We start from the raw sequence: 18,317 nt of genomic DNA, 5'->3' as shown, positions 1-18,317 counted from the left end.
AAAACCCCCCTTGAACCCAGCCCCTCCCTATCAAAATCAGCCATTCTCATCCCCATGTGCTCCCAGACCCCTAACCCCACTCTGAAACGCACACTGCTGACTCACTTCCATCCAATATCAACCCTTGCCCCTATCCCTCTTTTGCTCTGACGAAGGGATAACGCCTGAAACATCAGCTTCTCCTGGTTTCCTACGGCAGTTAGCACACCTCGATCAACGTTCTGTTGAATGCATCTGTTGTTCTACTTGTCCACCAATGCAGACCGACACCGCCCTTCAAAAAGCAAGACAAGCTTTTTCATTATGCTGGCTGATTTGTTGTTGCCTTCCCAACAGTCAGTCAAAGCATTAATTTGACATTTCTTCAAGCTGTCAGCGATAACTCGCCGACTCTCCAGGAAAGATACATTGGTATTTTTGATAGTGGTACACATTGATGCATCATCCTGCATGTTAAACACCAGGACGACAATTTACAGCAAGGTTGAGATTCTAACACAGACGAGACAGCCAGAGTTGAGTGTGTGTGCCAAATTGCTGCTTGTTTTACATGACAGCCTAAAGTCTGGTGAACTACTCCGAAGCAGTAGATTAGTGGTTGGGTGTTCCCCACCCTATGTCATGCTCGAAAAAGGAGACCATGAGATAGAGAGCTGACATTCCATCTCACCAATGTGTACTGATTCCAAATTGCCTTCAAAGATTTCAGCGATTAGATTGAAAAACACGTCACTAGAATTCCAGTTGAACCTAACCAGGATCATAGCATACACAGAAAGACCATTAAAAAATATTGTTGCATCCAAGAAGTTACATTGGTGGAAGGGATGTACAACGGAACGAAGAGAAGAGTTTTGGTTGGTCCTAGAATGTCTGAGGAGTTCAGTGTGGACATCAGTTTGAGGCAGGGAAGCGCTCTCAGCCCACTCATGTTTATCATAGTGATGGGGCTGGTAAGCAGGAAGGTAAACATGAGAGGCCATATGGGGAGGATGGTGTATGCGGACAATCTGGCTGTTGTGGTGGGAGGGTGGGCGGGAGATACAGGAAGTACCGAGGGAATGTAAGGAGGTATTTTGGAAGCATGGGCTGAAGATGAGTATGGAGAAAACTGAGGTGATGTGGGTTGGGCAGCAAAGAAAAAAAAAATGAATATCAGATTTGAGAGGAAGGAGATCGGACAGGGAAATAAGTTTGAGTATCTGAGAGGGTGGGAACAGTGACCGGGGATGGTAAGTCTGAGACAGATGTGCAGAGGAGGATTCAGATTGGTGCGAATGTATGGAGGGATTAATGGCAGACAGAAAGACATCAAGGAGATTGAAAGGGAAGGGTCTGATATCATGTGTAACACCAGCCTATCTTTCTTTTCTGGAGACGGTGGCACTGACAGAGACAAACAGAGGATGCAGGTTTGTGAGAACAACTGGGTCATGAGGATTTGTGGGAGTGAAGAGGGTGGATAGAAGGGGGATGGATGAACTGAGGGAGGAAATTGGTGTGCAGATGAGCTTGACGGAGAGATTGGTGAAATGCCGGCTGAGATGGGCTGGACACGGTGCAGATGGGGGAAGACAGAATGGCAAAGACAGCGGATAGGTTGAGGGAGCAAGGTAGGATGAAAAGAGGTAGATCCGGGTTAAGATGGGAGGATTGTGAGGAGGAATATCAGTAAGGTGGTGGTGGTTGCAGAGTGGAGAGTTGGCTGAGGACAGAGGCTAGTGGAGGAGTATCGTGGTCAAGGCACGGCATAAGCTTGGTACCACTGGACCTAACCCCTCATAAAGGGAAGAGGAAGAGAAGAATAAGACGTATGCATGCAACCTGTTACTGCAGGTTGCATCATCTTCTGGAAGTGCGGCTGTGCCGCTGATGCAGTGTTCCTGTTACCAGTAAGCTGGTACTCATTTTGCCAACCTCATCAGGATGACAGACTGAGTCAACCCACCTAATGCTATTTCAACGGCATGACAAGGGCTCAAACGCAAGACTTAAGTTATTAAGCTAGCCACCTTTATTGTTAAGCCAACACCAGGCTTCATTATTACTTGAACACTGTAAAACACAAATAGACTTGTTGGCACTTCCACAAACCTTAAGTTTAGCAGCACGAGACCAAAATATGACATCTCAATCAATCAAATTTGCCGCTCATGCTCCCAGCCTTGGGGAATATCAAGATTCAGACAAAATTGTGGCTCGTAGGCTATATAGACGTGCTATGAACGCAAAGCAAGAGTTGAAAAGACCCTTCCCATGCCCTTTTTCTCAAGACTTCATGGGGAAAGGTGTTTTGTGAACTCTAGTTACTTAAGTCTTTCAACGGAACCTCCACTCATTACTGTTAAAGCCACTCTTACTGGGTTTAAGGTCTCATGGAACAATTGTGATGCTAGATTCTTAAAAAGTGTTTATCTTATTATAATTCACCAAATGTCCGTCTGTCTGTCTGTCCATCCGTTCGCAGGTACCGCAAAAACGGCTGAAACGATCGCAACAAAATTTTGGGTAGGTAATCCTGGGACCCCCTGCAGTAAAATAGGCAATATTGTTTTTCCAATTTTCAAATTTTCCAGTTTTTCCAAACACGATGGAATAATATTTACCGATATGAACAGTGATGTGGCTTTTATAAAAATTCTACAAATACTGTTTAGATTTTGATGAGAATTACGAACCCGCAGCGAATCCGGAAGTGGACAGATGACGGCAATGAGCGGGTTTGATAATATCCCAATACAACCGTCATTCAATCGTAATGTTAAATCGTTAAATGTTAATTGTGTTAATCGTTTTGTTAAAGTATCAATTGATGATTGGAATTGAGTGAATACAATTACCATTTTGAATTCGTAATTGTGTTCACCCAACCGTACGGAACTTCACATCAGGATTTAAAAATTTGTTTATGTCACGAATGTTGTTAAAAGTTTATTTTTTATATTAATGTTATTTCATTTGTGATTGGAGTTATGCTGTTTGGAATGAAAAAAGATATCGAGTTCAAGTGAATGAAGAAATGCCGTGACGGTTTCTACTTTCTAAACGTGAATTCGCGGATCGCCATATGCAGATTCGCTACGGTCCCACGATCGATGTTTCTATATGTGAACGTACCCGTTTGTTTGCGAACGGGTACGTTTTTCATGGAAGTCCTTCACGAACTTGCTGTCCATGTCTGATGTGCGACTGAAGGTGCTACAGCAATGTGGAATTTATTGGTTTCATGCTTTAGCATTCGCCCTATCTGCATTGCCTGTTTGCTTCTGGCCTCCCACCCGTGCTTAGCACGGGTACCTCACTAGTATGTTTTAATTAGCCTCCTCTTGAAGTTGTAATCACAAGAAAAGTAAGCGTTTATAGGTGTCTTCCATGTATATGACATCTGTGCCACCTACATGACTATCTTGAGCTCTTCCAGATTATTTAATATAGACAAATAAGTGGACTAAGTGTTTGTTTGTTTTTTGAATTCCAGCAGTACATTCCAAAAAAAAACAGAATGAGATTGTAGATAAAATTGTATAATGGCTTCATAGGTAGAACAGCTTTCTTCTACCCTATCCTTTAGGATTAGAGGATGTTCATTTTGTGACTTCTGTGTTATGGCCTTGGTTCATATACTTCCAAACATCAGAGGTCTTGTTAAAGACAGTTCAGAGGCATCTGCTGAACTTTTTTATGGGAACGGCATTGCTGGCTGAAGCCAAATATACTGTTCCATCATATGGTGGATGGTGGCCAAGGACTTACTGATATCAAGTGCCACCTAATGGCCTTTCGATTGATTTTGATAAAGCACTTGCTGAACGAGAGCCACCTGCCATGGCGGCCTCAGGCATGCTGTCTGTTGCGGCTAGTGAGAACACTCGGCTTTGACATTTAAATTCAGCTTACCATTCTTCATGATGTGGACCCATCAAATATCTCCGTGCTTTTTTTACCCGAACCAGGTCAACAATTGGCAAGGACCCCTGGTAAACCGCCATGCAAATTATTTTGACATGAAATACGATCAGAGAACAACTATTTTTTATTCTCTTTTCAAAGATTCCTCAAAATCACAGTTTTGTCCAAAGGTTTATCATGGCTGGCATCATAAATTCTTGGCAATTTCATAACATTGCTGCTAAGAAATCGATATCAGCAAGGGCAGTTGCTGAACAAGCGAGTATCAAGGTGATTCGAGCTATGGGGCACATTTCGAAAGACGTAGTCTGCATGGGGTTTAGGATTAAAATTTGTTGGACAACTGAATTGTAGTTCACACATATTAAACCTCCATTCCACAATTTACCAGTAAAGGTTTCTGGTTCTGATGCATCTCCCCAAATTCAAATCGCTCTGTTCTCAGTAATTTAAACGGTAAAAACATTTATCAAGATCTATCATATGTCTATTTATTCGTATTATTATTATATATCATATGTCATATTATTAAAATAAAATATAATCCATATCATATTTATCAAGGTCTATTTATCAAGGTCATATGACAATGCGTTTTTTTTTTTGTTTTGTTTTTGGATACAGAATCGAGGGTCATGGAAGAGTATTGTGTCGGCGATGAGTGAAGCCTCCCCACGTGTTTCAGTTCAGGGCATCATTGAACATGAAAACATGCACAGACACATAACACATAACACATGCAATGAAGGGAGTGAGAGACACGAGGGGGAGAGAGGGAAGCACACAAGCACAACAACAGAAGAGAACAGGGACGTCGGTAGATCTCTGGAAGGGGGAGGGCTGGGGGAGGAGGGAGGCTACACGATATAAAGCAAATGAACACTTCTAGGAATTTCAGGAAAGAAGTTGAGGATTTAAAGAGGTGGATTTGGGGTGTTTTAAAGGGGGTAGAAAAGATCAAGGTTTTGGATGGGGGAAGATAAGAGATGGTGGAGAACAGCTGTTTAAAAGACCTGGAGGGAGGAGTGGGATTGAAGAGAGTGAGGGAGTTTCTTCCAGAGGCGGGAGAAAAGAGGAATGAAGGAGTGAAGGTGAGCAGAGAGTCTAGATTTTGGCAGTTTAACCATTAGGGGGTTGCAGGCAGATCTTGTGCGACCTGTAGGAATATTTGTGGGACAGAGTCCAGAGAGAGCTGGAGGAGCAAGGCCGGAGAGGAGTCGGTAGAAGACAGAAAGACCACCAACCTGCCTGCGGTGAGAGAGAGGCCCTCAGAATCAGCTTCATCATGGGAGATTCCAATGATTCTGAACGCTTTGGTTTCAACAGCGTAAAGACGAGCTAGGTGTGAGGCAGGAGCACCAGCCCAGAGGGGAGAGCAGTATATTCCATTGAGCTGTGGATGAAATTTTGATGAATATCTGGATTTGGATACTATAATTTTAAAGTTTAGATTCTTGTCCATTGAGAGATGAGATCCAAAACGATATACAGTACAACACAACAACAACAACAACAACAACATGCATTTTAAGGCCATTTTCCCTGCAAGAGCGGGGGTTAGCCTTGCGGTCCCCATGACAATCTTCTCCATTTTGCCCTATTTTCTGCATCTCTCCTTGTTAACCCCCCTTGCCTGCATTTCTTCTTCCACCATCTTTAGCCAAGTCTTTCTCGGTCTTCCCCGTCCTCTACTTCCTTCTACATTCATTTCCATCACTCTTCTCAACCAGTCACTTTCATCCTTCCTCAACACATAAGCAAACCATCTCAACCTGTTCCTCTTCACAGCATCAATCACAGGCTCTATTCCCATCATCTTTCGCAATTCATCATTTGTCTTCCTCTCTCTCTCAACGATACTCCGCACATCCACCGAACCATTCGCATTTCCACCCTTTCCAGCCTTCGTTGCTGCTCTACGTTCATTACCCATGTCTCGCTCCCATAAATCATAACACTTCTCACACATGCAGCATACACCTTTCCCTTCAGCTTCAACGACACTCACCTCCTCGTCAGCACGCCACTCAGTTCCCGAAACTTCTCCCATGCACATCTCACTCTAGCAACCGTTGCCGAGTCTGATCCACCTTCTCCATTCAGCATGTCTCCGAGGTAGCAAAATGTTTTCACACCTTCCAGCTTCACGCTGTCCCCAAGATCCAACTCAACATTTCCTCCATCTGCAGCTCCCTCTGTGCACACCTTACACTTGAATGTAGCTGCCACTCTGGTTAATGACCCCCTCAGACCACTACATATTTGATGAACCCACTCAGCGCACATTGTACATTGAATGGAGTTCTAAGTGCATATAAATGGGTCACAAATCGGTTACAATGCACATAGTACATCTGTGCTATTTCTCATGAAGTATGCATTCTGTAAAAAGCATGATCATGAGAACCTGTATTTTAGACATCAAGGCGAGTTAAAATACATGGAAAACCTATAGGACGAGGAGAACGACATCATATGCAGTAATTAATCGAAACCACAATAAAGGAGGTCATTTTTCATGACTGTGCGCATTACACTACTCCTTTATTTTCTCCATTTTAAAATTTCAAAATTGGATAAAAGTAAATCAACAACAATACAATGACATGCAGTTTATAGCAAGTTTGTGTGAAAAGTTTGCACGCTGTACCTTAACCAGGTTAACCTCAAGCAAAATAACGATATCATTAACGATTCTCCAATGCATGATCAATAACTATTAGAAGTATGGTTTTGGGGATATAGAGGTGTAACGTTTTTCCAATATGGCGTCCATACCACGTAACCTATGAGGTCATAATTATGAACAAAAAATTTCTACAGGTGGAGGCGCTACTATGGTAAACGTTCGTGTCAATCGGATCAATGGTTGTCGAGAAAATGAATTTTAAAAATGCAGACACGCACGCCACACGTACACAACCAAATGCCTAACCCTGCTTTTCGCTTTGCCAGCATAGAGCAAACCACAGGGTAATAAGAACAGCACTTGAGCATACCTTCGTCAGGCTGAACAGTTTGCATTTTGTATCCCACTGATAGGCCGGATCTGGATCTGGACCTGAACAAAAATCGAATCGGCTCATTCTTGTCACCTACTCATCCACCTAGTTTTGCCATAACTCATCCACAACACTTTGAAATATGATGCCATGTATCGTTTTGGCCCCATATCTCAATGGTAAAGAAACACTTAAGAAAATTAAAAATTTCTCGTATCCGGATTCGGACCTTCACCAAAATCGAATCGCTTAATCCTTGTCACACACTCAACATGTGCACCAAGTTTCGTCCAAATCAGTACGTAAAATTTTGAGATATAGTGCTATATATAGTTTTTGGTCCTATCTCTCAATGGTGAAGAATCACTTAAAAATTTATAGTATCCGGATGAACAAAATCTAATAATATTGGCCTCGTCACAGACACCCAATCTCTCCACCGAATTTTGTCAGAATTTGGCCATAACTTTGAGATATCCTGTTCACAGACAAACAAACAGATAGACAGGGGTGAAGACATCACCTCCGTCCACCTTCAGTGACGGGGGGGTAACTAAAGCTTTTGGGAACACATCTTCCAGGTCAGACCATGCCGCATGTACATCAATTTAATGCGATATTGAATTGCTCGAGCCCAATTTGTCGATTTGCGGTGACATGGACAAACAACAATCCCCCACTCAGCTGATCATTTCGGAGGGCACTAAATAGCGAACAAATTGTAGTGGCATATAAAAATTATAGCTCATACTATAGCTTATTTTGGCGTCAGGAAGGGCATCCGGCCATAAAAATATTGCCTCAAAACAGGGAACCATGATTGTCATGGGACCCGCAAGGCTAACCCCCGCTCCAGCGGGGAAAATGGCCTTAAAACGATCATTCATTCATTCATTCATATACTATAGCTTATTTTGGGTGATAAATAGGCCCAAGGTCATTTGAATCTCCAAATGTCCAACTGGATAGAATGCTAAACATTTGATAAAATGCTGCAAGTCGAAGGTTAATGATCCGAGAATCGTGGAAGTGCAAAGAAAGTCAGGTTTTTTTTTTTGAAGCTACTCAAGACGGAGATTATGAAATCAGAGGCGAGAGTGCATTCATACATACTGAGAAAAATAACACGCAGAGTTAGAACCATCATTTTTTCTTAACGAAGGCATCAGGTCCACCTGAGATTGTTCAAGATTAGTTTGGTTTGTAACTGTCTCTGTTCACCATTTAGTCATACGAGTAAAACAAAAGTTGGAAAGAGAAATAAAAGACTGGAATGTACGGGAAACCTTCAAAAAACCATGTGACGATTGCAACACTAGCATCACGTGCAAAGGGCATTCAAAATATCCCAGGTGTGACATGGAAGGAATGGCATTAGCCCTGACAAAACATTCCCATGTTCACTCATTTTATGGATGAAGTCATGCCAGATCTTAGCCAAGTACCACATTTTATTCCTCTTTGCAGATCGCTTAAAATTCCTTAAATAATCTGTGACAATGAAAAGGAAAAGAGGTTGTGATGTGAAAGCCAGAGGTGGATGGTGCGGTCCGAGCAGGAAAGAGAAGCCAGTGCCGTAACAGTTTTGTTTTTTCAAACGTAACACTTTGCAAAAAAGTTTTTTTGGACTTGATAGTTGAGCTCCGACTAAATAAATAATCAGACTTCTTTTTGTCACTGATGGCTATGTATCTCAGAGGAAAATAGGATGTTTTATAAGCTGAAAGTGAGAAACCATTTCCTTTGCATGATAGTTATCATGCCTTTATCAAGTATAGTCAGGTTCACTCTGTTTTTTCGTTCAAAATCATGGTAGATTAGCAAACCTATACATTTTTGGAAACGTTATTACATGGAAAATCTGAAAATCAATGTTTACATTTGCCAATTCCGACCAATTCGATTCGACCAATTCGACCAATCGACCAATTCCATTCGACCAATTCGACCATTCGACCAATTCGATCGATTCGATTCGATTCGATTCATCGAATTCGATTCGATCGACCATTCGACCAATTCGATTTGCCAATCAATTTGACCGACCGTTGCTTGTGTGGAACGGACTGTGAAAACGATGCGGACTATATTGTCGGATACGACACACAGGACAGTGATGACGAACTCTAAATGGCATATTCTGTAATCGTGTATGTTTGATGCCATTGACTGCCTGTGTATATTTTGTCATTGACTGCCCGTGTATATTTTGTCATTGACTGCCTGTGTAGATGTGAAGTTATACTGACTGCATGTGTATATATGATTTTGCTGACTGCCTGTGTATGTTTGGTGATATGAATTATTGACACATTTTGATGTTATTAACTGCCTGTACAAAATGATAACATGTATTTGATTATGCAACTTATCGCGAATATAAAGACAGTATTTTGCAATTCAAAACCTTTGATTCATGTCTTACCATTCCCCATAGCACTAATTTGATACTTTCATTGGATTCCTTGTCCCTGGAAATATAGGTTTAGTATATTGTTACGGATCGCGGATTAGATGTTATTTACCGAGCGGTGGTATTGCCGCGACCTAACAATTCCCCCGATTCTTCCCCAACTCACCCGATTCCACCCGACGTTGACCAAGTCGCACTATGCTAAATCAATGATTTGGAAAGGACACAACGACTGGGATAAATGAAACGACACAAGGGGTACAGTTCTCAAGACCTCCGGAGGATGATATAATTGGTGGGGGAGAAAAAGGGGTAGATTACAAGGTAATGAGGTAAAGACACAGAAAAGATGGGCACTTAGTTACAGTCTTATCTTATCCCCGACAGACCACAGACAAACGGGACAAGACTGACTTACACAGGGATTGATGGCAGGGAAGGACAGGCAGTCGATAGCACAAGGTGCACCTTGGCTCAGGGACAGGATACAGCTCAGTCTTTGGGAGGTCTCTCGGCACTCGGAGGTGGCGTCCTTCTCGCTTCAAGCTCAGCGCGCATCTGACGTCACCTCCCTCTTCCTGCGCATGCTCAGCGGGGAGTGACACGCCCTCGGCTCGTTGGCTCCGCCCCAGATGGGATCGGTCCGCCGCTTCTATTGGGTGCGGGGGTTACCGGGCTCCGCCCTTGACGAGGAGATGACAGCGAGCCCCTACGTGGTAACCCCGTCGAGCACATGTTCAATGGCGGCTCGTTGGACAGGCCTGGTGTTGCTCCCAACACCCCCTACCAACCAAGCCGGAGTGAGGACGCACACTCCCCGCGCCGCCGCCGGTGTTGTTGTTGTTGTTGTTGTTGTTGTTGTTGTTGTTGCTGAACCGTGAGGAAGAGCTGCGGGGAGGTATTGGGAGGTCCTAAACTTCTTAACGGTGCCATACAATCACATTCTGGAGCAACGGAGAGTCAGAATTAATGGAAACGAGTCCTTAACTGACATAGACTAAGAATAACTAGCAAGATGTCCTATAGTTGTCTACGTGAGATGCGGTGGACCTGGATGCGACATTTAATGGGGGAAATAGGGGAAGGTCGGGTCTACAGAGTGTTGTTTACAGAAAATGGGACTAGGGAATGGGGGATTGGGGATAGTTGGGAAGGATGAGGAAATAGGGGAATATTTACAAGCGGATATGGATGGATGTAAATCCCATATCCGCAACATTGCACCCTTCTCTACCTCGGGGCGTCCCGACCCGATAAATTTTTACCTACGTTAGTGTGGCACTCAGATGTAGTTCCCTCTACTATTAACTCAACCCTGAGTGCGACAGTTTTACAGATGTTCACAAATGAGTAAATATGTCACCCTGCGACGTTGCACCCTTCTCCTAACAGAAACACACCCACAGGATAACCGAATCGCGGAAAGAATCCTCAAACTAAACATACAGCCGGTAGGGAGCATCATTTATACAAGACTACACTGATATTTACACTACGATCCAGGACCTGTTCTTTGAGGAACACATGCAGATGTTATGCATAGAGAGAGAGCACGCATGCCAGCATCGATACACCAACCCACGAGTGCCCTGTGGCCCTACGGCCTTTAATAATGTGCAGAGCACCCCCATCCAAGCACCAAAAGCACCACCCCATACACACAGTCAGCACCATCCGGTGCACCAATAAAGTGTTCAATCAAAATGCACAATCAAGTGTCCATGGTCACCGGTGGTGTCGCAGCCGGCGGATGTTCTGCCGCTGGTCTTGCCTTCCTGGAGTGCACTTGGCCTTCTGGCTTCTTTAAAAATAAAGAAAGGCGCCGACCGCGTCCATTTCTAAATTGTGGCCGTCAGGGGGCCAACTATAAGTGGTTCACCTGTATGGCATAGGTGCCACGTTGCCCCAGAGGTCCATCCACGGGTGGTGCTTGCCCGCAAATGAACTGCGGTCCATGGTGGGCGGCCACAAAAATTACGGTCCATATGGTGTATCGATCCAGGCAGCAAGCAGCGAAAGTACAGGCCGACAACTGCGGAGCCAGCACCTCTCTCTCCTCTCTCTCTGCCCCAAAGCCAGATCCTCGGAGGTGGGAGACAAAAGAAAACAAGTGAGTAAGGTGGTAAGGGTGCAAAAGTGCACGCAATATAAGGTAATGCACACTGGGGGCACATGGGAACCAGGTGAGACAGGTACGTTCCTACCGTACGCCCCCCCCCCCCCCCCCACCAGGTAACCTACATTGCCCCTCCCTTACCCCTTACTGTATCCACAAAACACAACACTACCCATAAACATCTAATTTACACATCAACAAACGTCCCTACTGTCTTCCCCGTTCCTCCCATAAACCAAATTCGTCTTCTCTCCCTCCTAACCAATCAAATTTGCCATTTACAACTCTCATCAAAATTTGCCATCTCCAACTCAACATCAAAATTTGCCATCACCAATTCATCATCAGTCCCTCCTAAGGAGGGAGAGATGGAATCACCCCAATGTCTCATCCACGTCGTGATGCGTCTCACAAATCCACACAGCAATTCTCCCTTCCTGCAACACAGAACAAAGGAACACAGGTGTGGAGTCATCATCACCACAGGTAAGTGGCTGCGTATGGTGCGACAGGTTCATCAATCCTAACTATTTCCTAAATGACTTTAACAACTTTACATTACCCGGGGTCTTTCCCTGCCAATCCATTGGCCAACTTACACTATGGGTTCTAAAAACCAATTCCCATTGACCAAACTGTGGTGCTTCTCAATTTGGGGTCTCACTCCCCCGATTCATCTCCCGGTGCCCTTGCACAATTTCTGGGCTGCGACGTGTAGCTCTCCCAGCAGGTCTACCCACCTGCACACCTCCACCACTGTAGTTGCCACCCGAGCTTACCTGCTCCTCACCCTAACCTAACTAACTGGGGAAGGCCCTCTCGCACTCTCACCCCCTCAGTGCCCTCTCTGGCACGGGCTGCCCGATCCACACCCGGGATCCTCAGGCACCCACTGACACTAACGGCTCCCAGAGCCCACCTGCGGCCTCACCTGGCCGACATCCTCACAGTGGTGGAGTGCCCAACCAACTACACACACTAACAGGCTACACGCCCAGCCATTTCCACAACACTAATGCACCCATCCACAATACCATTCTGCAACCGCACCACAAATGCCAATATCCAACCACAATTTACCTATACCCTCTACCTAACACATACACTACCCGCCCCGGGTACTCGTGAAAAGGGTCCACTCTTCCCCCATCCACACCTTCGCACCATGCACACCACTCCGTACCACTTACTCCATGTATTCCACACACCTGTACTTGCACACCTGTGCTCTCATACTTGGTGCCGCCTGCACCCTTCTCTCCCCCAAGCGCATTCGCGCTGATCCACAACACTCACTACTCATACACTGCTCCACACACCTGTCCAGTTCTCACACAGCATCATCTCATCTAACTACTCCCCTCTGAAACTTGCGCTTCCCAGTCGTCCCTTTAAACTATTGCGCTCCCTCGTCATTATCATCCACTCTAATCTACCTGCGTCCCCACTACAGGTATCCTTGTCACTAACTAATCTTAACGTTGCCTAATGTCATCTTCTAGGGCCCTACACACAATATCCTAACCCACCCGGGCTAGTTTTCACTGCCATCAACCCCATAATCTATAGCGCATTTGCCCCACAATCATGGGAAGGGTGGCAGGGATGCCACCCTTACCCACCGTCATACGGCGCGAGTGGGACCTTGTGGGACCACCTCGTATGCGAGTCGTTGCCCGCCTGCCGGACCCCGTGCGTCGCCCCTTGCGGGGTCAGCGCGGGGCCGAACCGGCCGGGCCCCCACAGTACATTACCCCCAAGGGGCTCTCGTGCCTCCCCTGTCCCTCTAAAAACTACCCCTGTTGGTGTCGATGCATGGGTCACACTTCCGCAACCCGCTACCCATTCCATACCACCACAACCTTGCTCACTCACACCTCGCACCTCTCCCATCACCGGACCCTCTCGCTCGCACCCTCGTTCCATACCCTCCGGACCAGCCATACACCTCACTCTTGGCCTCTCACGAACATCCGGGTCTATCTCGACCCCCAAGCTTATTAAATCACCTGGCGCATCATACGCACGACCATATTGGTCACCACTTACACCGGGTCCTCTTTCTCTTCGCTTCTCCTCCATCACCTGCGAATCCTTCATCCGGTTAATGAGCACATCATCACGATCCGAACACAGACTTTGGACCAATTCTTTTACTTCCTCCTTTATCTCTTTCTTATCCTCTCTCCGTCGCTTCTTAATTTCGCTCACCCCTTCTTCCACTTCTTCTAATTTCTGCTTCACCTCCTTCATCTCCTCGTGCGCCCCCTTAAGTTCTTCCTCTAACTCCACCTTATTTTTTTCTATGTGCTCCCGCACCTTCCGCTCTTTAACCTCCATCACCTCTACCACCTTGTTCATTTTCCTCGTCAGGTCCTCATGTACCGTCTGACACTCTTTTTTAATTACCCCTACGTCCTTTTTCATCTCCTTCTGTGTCGATTTTAAACCCTCTATTACCGCTGTGTTCTTCTTTACCTGGTCCCCCAACTCCTTTTGTCCCACTGTCAGTTGTTCTAGTCCCAGCGTCAACTCCTCTATACCACCTTGCAATTTTACAGTCCCCTTTCTCACCTCCTTCTCCATGCGCTCCTTACAGTGCCTCACCTCCTCGCGCACTCCTCCGACCTCCTCACTCACACCTCTTCTGATCTCTTCTCCCATCACCTGCATCTCCTGCCCAGATGCCACCCTCATCTGCTCCATTTCCTCCCTGTGAGCATCCAATTTAGTTTCTACCCCCATTCTGACCCCCCTCTATCTGCTGCCCCATTTGTTTAACTTCCCTTTCCGCTTGGTCCCTCATGTCCCTCAATTTGCCTTCCATACTGTTTTCTAACCCCTCTAACCCATTTTTCACTCCCTCTATCTGATTCTCCTGGGCAGCCATTCTGTTTTCTACCCCCGTTAACCCAATCTTTACCTCTTTTATCCCATTGTCTAACGCCTCACCGGTACCCCTCGCTTCGTCCCTCATTACCCCCAATTGCTCACTCTGAGCATCCATCCGGTTCCCCATTACCCCCATTTGGCCCTCCAATCGCTCACCCAATCGCTCACTATCAGCCCTCATTTGCTCACTATTAGCCCTCATATCGTCCTTCTGCAGGTTGAGGGACGCCTGCATTTGTACCATAAATTGCTCCATGAGGGCCTGCATTTGGGCCATCCCTCCCACTTGTGCTGCGGGTGCGGCCGCCGTAGCCATGTGCGAGGCGCCATTTTGCGCGCCCGCAACCTCGTGCGCGAGGACGCCATTTTGCGAACCTGCCGCCCTCACCGCTTCGCTCTCCTCATGTCCCTCAATTTGGTCCTGGATCGACCCTGCGTCACTCTCCTCTACCGGAACCCAGCCGTCTTGATCCGCCATAGCGCGACTTTCAAAATTCGGGTTTTTATTTTAAAACAAAACAAATTTCGGTTACTTGTAATTTTGAGCGCGTTAAGCGCGCTTCGGGTCCGATCTCACTCCTCGACACCAGTTGTTACGGATTGCGGATTAGATGTTATTTACCGAGCGGTGGTATTGCCGCGACCTAACAATTCCCCCGATTCTTCCCCAACTCACCCGATTCCACCCGACGTTGACCAAGTCGCACTATGCTAAATCAATGATTTGGAAAGGACACAACGACTGGGATAAATGAAACGACACAAGGGGTACAGTTCTCAAGACCTCCGGAGGAGGATATAATTGGTGGGGGAGAAAAAGGGGTAGATTACAAGGTAATGAGGTAAAGACACAGAAAAGATGGGCACTTAGTTACAGTCTTATCTTATCCCCGACAGACCACAGACAAACGGGACAAGACTGACTTACACAGGGATTGATGGCAGGGAAGGACAGGCAGTCGATAGCACAAGGTGCACCTTGGCTCAGGGACAGGATACAGCTCAGTCTTTGGGAGGTCTCTCGGCGCTCGGAGGTGGCGTCCTTCTCGCTTCAAGCTCAGCGCGCATCTGACGTCACCTCCCTCTTCCTGCGCATGCTCAGCGGGGAGTGACACGCCCTCGGCTCGTTGGCTCCGCCCCAGATGGGATCGGTCCGCCGCTTCTATTGGGTGCGGGGGTTACCGGGCTCCGCCCTTGACGAGGAGCTGACAGCGAGCCCCTACGTGGTAACCCCGTCGAACACATGTTCAATGGCGGCTCGTTGGACAGGCCTGGTGTTGCTCCCAACACCCCCTACCAACCAAGCCGGAGTGAGGACGCGCACTCCCCGCGCCGCCGCCGTTGTTGTTGTTGTTGTTGTTGTTGCTGAACCGTGAGGAAGAGCTGCGGGGAGGTATTGGGAGGTCCTAAACTTCCTAACGGTGCCATACAATCACATTCTGGTGCAACGAAGAGTCAGAATTAATGGCAACGAGTCCTTAACTGACATAGACTAAGAATAACTAGCAAGATGTCCTATAGTTGTCTACGTGAGATGCGGTGGACCTGGATGCGACATTTAATGGGGGAAATAGGGGTAGGTCGGGTCTACAGAGTGTTGTTTACAGAAAATGGGACTAGGGAATGGGGGATTGGGGATAGTTGGGAAGGATGAGGAAATAGGGGAATATTTACAAGCGGATATGGATGGATGTAAATCCCATATCGCAACAATATTTTAAAAGTTTTTAGGGTAATTAGAGGCAGAAATAGAACAAAATATGTATTTTACAGTGGCCATTTTGAAAATCTAAAATGGCCGCCATACAGGTATCTCTCCAAATGTAAACATTGATTTTTAGTTTCCTTATGCTATAACCTTTCCAAAAATGTATAGGTTTGCTAATCTACCATGATTTTGAACGAAATATAATTTATTGACATAGTGAACCTGACTAGTATTGCAGACAGTTCAAAGTTGAGGTTGATAAAACCTATCGTTTGAACTGTCTGCCATTGCGGACCAACAATAGCCTTTACAAAGTCGAGTATTCATCTAATAGGAAAAAAACAACTTTGACCACAAAGATGATATAGTTTCATCTGTTTAAGATAGGTTGTTACACCAAGATCCATTTTTCGTGAAGGATCCCATAAAACCTGAACACTCATGGAAGAAGTGTATCCATGTTAAAACATTTTAAGTTGAGAAACAAACCAAGACTAGAATGACACTCAGTAGAGAGCATACCTCCGCCAGGTAACAGTTTACGTTTTGTATCCCAGAGTAGACCAGAAAACCACAATACAGAATCACATTTAATCAAAATCATCCGTCCACAACTTTTTGAGATATCCTGCTATATGGCGGTTTTGGCCCTATCTTCCTGTGGTGAAGAATCACTTTAAAAATTCTAGGATCCGTATCCGGATCTTCACCAATATCTAATCATTTTGTCCTTGTCACATACGCTACACCTCTCTGCCAAATTTTGTCTGAAACTGTCCACAACTTTTTGAGATATATTGTTCACAAACAGACAGACAGGGGTGAAAACATAACCTCCATCCACCTTCAGTGATGGACGTAATAAGTGTGACATTTGAAGACCGACTTTCCACACAACGTTTTGAATACACCAGGTCGTCTCCTAGTATAATAAAAAGACAACGCCGAACCAGCAACTGCGTAAAGCCACACCAGTCCAGCTAAACATTTCCACAAAACAAATAAGACAAAACCATACTGGGGAATACAACAGGAGGACGTCTTGGTGGGTTACTTGCAATGGATTATTAAGATACAGTAGAAGTGCACAGCAAATCATTAATATTGTTGCGGATATGAGATTGGCCTCCATCCATATCCGCTTGTAAATATTCCCCTATTTCCCCAATACTTCCCAACTATCCCCAATCCCCCATTCCCTAGTCCCATTTTCTGTAAACAGCACTCTGTAGACCCGACCTTCCCCTATTTCCCCCATTAAATGTCGCATCCAGGTCCACCGCATCTCACGTAGACAACTTTCGGACATCTTGCTAGTTATTCTTAGTCTATGTCAGTTAAGGACTCGTTTCCATTAATTCTGACTCTTCGTTGCACCAGAATGTGATTGTATGGCACCATTAGTAAGTTTAGGACCTCCCAATACCTCCCCGCATCTCTTCCTCATGGAACAACAACACCAACAACAACAACAGCGGCGGCGGCGCGGCGGCGGCGCGGGGAGTGTGTGTCCTCACTCCGGCTTGGTTAGCCGCCATTGAACATGTGCTCCGACGGGGTTACCACGCAGGGGCTCGCTGTCAGCTCCTCGTCAAGGGCGGAGCCCGGTAACCCCCCGCACCCAATAGGAGCAGCGGACCGATCCCATCTGGGGCGGGGCCAACGAGCCGAGGGCGTGTCACTCCCCGCTGAGCATGCGCAGGAAGAGGGAGGTGACGTCAGATGCGCCCCCAGCTTGGAGAGAGAAGACGCCACCTCCGAGCGCTGAAATACCTCCCCGCATCTCTGGACCGGACCGTGTTGATTCTGCCCCTGAGCCAAGGTGCACCTTGTGCTATCGACTGCCTGTCCTTCCTTGCCATCAATCCCCGTGTAAGTCAGTCTTGTCCCGTTTGTCTGTGGTCTGTCGGGAATAGATAAGACTGTGTTTAAGTGCCCCTCTTTCTGTGCTTTACCTCTTACCGTGTAATCTACCCGTTTCTGCATCACCAATTATATCCTCCTCCGGAGGTCTTGAGAACTGTACCCCTTGTGTCGTTGCATTAATCCCAGCCGTTGTGTCCTTTCCTTCATTGATTTAGCGTAGCGCGATTCGGCCAATGTTCGGGTGGAATCGGGTAAACTGTGCGAACACGGCGGCCATTCCGCTCGGCCCATCATAACATCTTAATAAGTCGTGTCCGTAACAATATACTAAAGATGCAGTAAGGTAATATACACCTCTTTTTTGTATACATTGTCGAGGCTCATGGAAAAGCGAGAAGAGAATGAACAAAA

At 46.1% G+C, this 18,317-nt stretch overlaps 1 protein-coding gene across 7 annotated transcripts in view; it reads right to left on the bottom strand.

Moving 5' to 3' along the window:
• The window catches only part of OXR1 (oxidation resistance 1), a 262,839-nt gene that overhangs the window by 130,795 nt on the left and 113,727 nt on the right, over nt 1–18,317 (bottom strand). Inside the window, exon 1 of one of the 7 annotated variants that reach the window (XM_078786821.1) lies at nt 5,918–7,055. The exons of the other annotated variants lie outside the window; for them this stretch is intronic. The gene's annotated coding sequence lies outside the window, so the exon portion shown is untranslated. Of the gene's footprint in view, nt 1–5,917; nt 7,056–18,317 lie in introns of those variants that run through there. 7 annotated transcript variants of the gene reach the window in all.

This window comes from Myxine glutinosa, chromosome 11 (genome assembly GCF_964187855.1).
Source record: "Myxine glutinosa chromosome 11, kmMyxGlut1.1, whole genome shotgun sequence".
NCBI classification, from domain to species: Eukaryota; Metazoa; Chordata; class Myxini; order Myxiniformes; family Myxinidae; genus Myxine; species Myxine glutinosa.
This window is presented reverse-complemented; position numbering and strand designations above follow the sequence as displayed.